Consider the following 5053-nt stretch of genomic DNA (forward strand, 5'->3'; position numbering starts at 1 on the left):
GTGAGGACCCTGACCCCCAGCTCATAGCGCTCCCACCATCAGCCCTGCCCCATGCGCCGAGCCCCGGCCCCGGCGGACCCCTCACACGCATCCATCTAGAGGCCAATCTTTGCAAAGAACATATATGGGGAACTGGAGATTGCAAGTCTAAACCCAGATCAACCACGTGGGGCTTTTTAATACCTATCCAGTTTACGGTGTGAGTATCTCCAGTGAAAAGCTCAAATTGTCCATTACTGGCACGTACTTTGAAGTCTTCTCCCCTGAAATAAAGACTCATTGTGCACTTCATTTCTTTTCTGATAAGGAAAGGGGGTTGGGGGAGGGAAAGAGCCCAACATCCCGAGCCTCGGAACCATCACTTTCTGTGCCCAACTTGTGAAATGTTTTGACGGGCGCACCAAAAGGGGGGGAGCCTACTTCAATAACTTTACACCCGGCAGTACCTGCGCTGTTTGCACTTTCTGGCTGATCGTCTAAAGCCTTGGAAGTAACAATCAGTGCTGCTAATGATAAGGTGTCAGGGTGTTGAAGACGAGAGCCAAGATGGAGCTTTCACACCTTGAATTTTTATTTAGTGTCCTTTTCCCCAAAATCGTTAACTATCATTTTTGCAAAAGAATAGGACGCGCCCATCACCAGGCTGGGTGTCCCTTCGGGCTTCCTATAATATGGCACGGGGAAGGGGGGGCTACAATGTCAACAACAACTCTCAGTGTAGGAGCAAATGAAGTTCAAGGACGTAGGCTGGTTGTATCACGTCCATTCATCGGATCCTCAAGTTGGGCATCCACAGCTCCGGGAGAAAGAAACACGCAGCGCGCGGGGCAGAGACCTTAATTAAAGTTTCTTTTGTCCGCGTCTGAACTAAGGGATGTTTCTGGATTCCTTTGCATTGGGGAGCGCGCATCCGGTGGAGAAGGCTTGGTGTCAAGGATCTAGCACAAGACTGCGCTCTTTAATTCCCGCCGCCCCCCGCCCCCAAGCCACAGTCCAGGGAGATAGACCCATAAATCCGTACAATAAGGCGGAAGGAGCAGCGCGCGCGGAGTCGGGCTCCTCGGATAGCGGGGTTGCACAACGGACCTAAATCCTCGTTCTGCAGGGTTTTCCCGTTGGTATATTCCTAGGGCAGAATGTCTCGCCCTGAGGCACGGTTTCACCCTCTTCCATTCAACACTTCCTGCCCTCTTCGCCTCCTACTCACAGGGAGAAGCTTGGGAGCCCTAAAAGGGTGTTGATGGCGGGTGATGAATAAATAAATAAGTGACACTCCACGCGTGCGGTGGGGCAGCAAGGAGGGGGAGGAGGGAGAGAGCGAGGGCAGGACGGGGAGCGAAGGAGGGAGACGAGCAGGGGCAGAGGCGGGAGGGAAACGGAGTCCAAGAGCAGAGGAGCGGACCCCGGAGCGAGGAGGATGGGGAGGCTGCTGCCGGCTGCACGGAGCCCGGCTTTGTGCACAAGTGGTAGGACTTCCCCTTCAGGTGCCTCGAGGGACCTGGGGAAGTCCTCTGCCCCGAGCTCCTCCCTCTGGGACCCCAGGGGAGTCTGATAGCCGGCCGCCGCTCCCCCATAAATTCCTCGTGGCCACGAAAGGAAGCGCGCCAGGTCTCCGCCGTCCCTCCAGTGCCCGGGCTGATAATTTACCTCTTTGTCTTTAATTTAAAAAAAAAAAAAAAAGCTGACTTTTTCTGCTAAGCCTTGCACCGGGAAAATACCATCGTATTTCAGGTTGAAAGCTCCTGTAACTGCTGGGTTTTGGAGGCTGCGATAAAAATCTTCATCGACGTGAAGGTACCTTCTGGGTAGGCTGGGGTCGGAAACTGCAAGAAGGGGGCCGCCCTTCCCCGGGGGTAGGGGCGTGGGGAGCCGGGCGGTGCGGAGGGAGGAGGACGCGACGAGGTCAGAGGAAACCCGAGGCTCCTGGGGCACCGGAGGGCTTCCCGCAGTCCGGAGTGAGCCCTGGGAGGAGCCTGTGGCGAGGACGCGAGCGCGCCTCCACACGCCTCCGACCTCCTCAGCCCGCTTGGCAAAGCCCGGGGAAGCGGCCGCCGAGCGACTGCGGGGAACGCGAGAGATTAACCTGCGCTGCAATGAAGCGGGCCGGCGCCCTTTCGGACTCACCTCTAGCGACCGACAGAGAGAGAGATCCCGAACCGGCGGTGGGGGGACCTGGCTCCACCCTCCCGTCCCTGGAGAAGCGGACAAAAAGGGGAGATGGACTTGGAGATGGCCCCGCCCTTCAAACGCTCCAATCCTTGGAAACCAAACCTCCTCTCCGAGCCTCCACCTCTGCAAGGGACAAAGGCGGCAGGAGTTTCTTAAAGACCCAAGGGGAGATAGGTGGTGGTCGACTTCGGAAGAGGGTTCGTGGTGGGGAAAGGTACCATGGGAAAGTTTGCATCCCAGATACAGAACCGCAGGTTGGTCTGTGGAAGACACACTGGGTCTTCTGGTTTATAAGCAAATTGCCTTCCCAAGGCTGTGAAGCAAACTATTGCAGAACGCCCGCGTATCTCTGCGTGTTTAATGTGGAGAGGCTAAGAGTTCCCTGAATGATGGCATATACCTGTTTTTCAACTTTTTGGAGCAATTACAAGTGTCTTAACTTTTCCACTCAAATTATTGAAAGACATTAAACATGGGGTGGGGGTGCTCGTTGGTTGCTTGCTTGTTTTTATTTGCAGTATTTTTTCTTTCAAATGATAGGGAAGCGATTGGATAAATAAAAGCTGGGCCAGTGGAAGAGCACTGTGGCGGAAGGTTTCAGTGAAAACCTTAATAAACTTGGCACTTAGGAAACTGTAATGACGCTTTGCCGTCATTGGAGCCTTAAGATAAACGGGAGAAGTTCACACCTCCTGCTCATTCGTTCCCTGAAAATATTCACAACGATAAAACTGACAAGTCTAGCTGGCCAGTTATCTTCTCCATGAGAAGGGTTAATTATCAATTAAAATGAAAAACTTTAGATTTTGTACACAGAATCAACAATGTGAGAAAGGTCTCATGGGCCATGGTCACACCTTGAAATTTAACTTTTAATCCTGTACCCTGTGTCGCTATAAAAAAGGAACTCTGTTGAGTAGTGATTAAAACATTGGGCTGCTAATTAAAAGGTTGGCTGTTCAAGCCCACCGGCCAATCCGGGCAAGATGAGGCAGTCTGTTTGGGTGAAGATTCACCGTCTTGGAAACCCTATGGGGATTGTTACTCTTTCCTACAGGGTCGCTGTGAGTCCCGGAAAAGACTCGAGGGCAGTAGGTTGGTTTCGGGTTTTATGTCATTGTACTCTGGAGTCTTTGGGATTTCAAGGCTTTATAAATATTCCAGGGACTATGACTGTATTGGAAGTCTAGACTTTGTTCTGCCTTATCATGGGTGACTGGCATACAGGCTCCTCATAAAGGGAAATTATAGTTCATCAAAAGACTAACTTTACTGGCATTAATAAAATAATAAATCTGGCAATTTTAGTGTAACAAACAGTGGAATCCTATAAGCAGAGTGACCCATGCAAAGATAAGCCACTTACTTGGCCAACTCTAGCAGGATAGGGGTAGTTTATAAATCATTTGGGTTTTTAAAGCCATAGGAAAGGAATGCATCCAAATCTCTCAAAAAGAAAGTTTCGGGAGCAGGGAAGCGGACTTCTATCAAACCTTCAGGACAGAATCATGGGAAGAATGAAGAGTTGGTCCACAGACTACATTAAAAAGATAGTATAACCCGGCCCATGGCCCCACAGATCTTGCAATTTGAACTTTTCACCTCAACTAAAGCTTTCTTTGTTGTTCAGAAACCAGCAGTTCCAACAGGAGACAACCAGTGTACACCGATTCCTTCCAGATTTGGCCCGGGGAGCATGCACGGAGGACTCCAGCCTTGTCCTGCGATTACCTAGTGATGTGTCCGGGCACTGGTCCTGCTAAGGCCGCCATTTTTAGAACATGGAATTAACAACCTCTGTGCACACGCGCTTGCACCAGCATCCCCCCCCCCCACAGTAGATCTCCTCAAATTTCAATGAATGTGTATAACTTCCCTGTTCAGAATCTGTAAAGCTGTACCTCACATTTATCTCAGGGAGTCACCTCTGCGGGAGATTGCCTCTGGCTCCTAACCTAAAATCGAACAAAACCAAACTCACTTGCCCTGGAGGCCATTCTACTCATAGCACCCCTCCTTGAGTTCTGAGGAAGTATCTCTGCGGAAGCAGATTGTCGTAGCGCCATCATAGCTCCTGGCTCTTTACCTGGCTCTAGGAGCTCTGGTGGCCTAGTGCCTAAGGCATTTGACTGTTAACCAGAAGGCTGGTGGTTCAAACCCACCAGCCACTCCTCGGAAGGAAGGTTGGGCAATCTACCACCTGAGAAACCCAAGGGGGGATAGCTATGATTCGGGTCTGACTCCACCACACATAACAACAACAGGTAAATAAAGCTACTGTCTTATTCTCAAAGGCTGGGAACCAGAGATTGGATTCTGTGCCTGCCGGATTATAATAGAATTTCAGCTGAAATAAGAGTGTATTAATGTCCTACTGTCACTTTCAATAATTACCTTTATCAAAAAAGAAATCTCCTGATTGCTGAAATTATTTATTTATTTTTAATCCAGATGGTATCCTCACTTTCTTTATTCCACTTGGAAGGCTGTTCAAACTGATTATTTCAGCAAACCAGAGAGTAGATGAATAGAGAGCATGCTTTTTCAAACAATTAGTCCATTACAAAAACATATTGTTGCACACCTCTTGAGCTTAAAATGTTATTTCTCAGACTATGTATAACTTTTCTATGTAGTTGAATATAATCACTTTATATTTAAGTTTGTGTTTTTCAACTGATTATATTAAATCCTTGAGATCTTTCACTCTTGTTGGAAATTCCTTGAACTTAAAAGGTTTTTCTGAAAACCTCAAATTGGATAATTATGGACTTTCCAACTATCAGAAAAGTGAAGTCACTAGCATGCTTTCTGATCTCCAATGGGAGAATCAATGTATTCTTATATGTTGTTGTTATGTGCCATTGAGTCGGACTGACTCATA

This window comes from Orycteropus afer, unplaced genomic scaffold (assembly GCF_000298275.1).
Source record: "Orycteropus afer afer isolate SDZICR_OR568_19922 unplaced genomic scaffold, OryAfe1.0 scaffold00320, whole genome shotgun sequence".
In the NCBI taxonomy this organism is placed as follows: Eukaryota; Metazoa; Chordata; class Mammalia; order Tubulidentata; family Orycteropodidae; genus Orycteropus; species Orycteropus afer.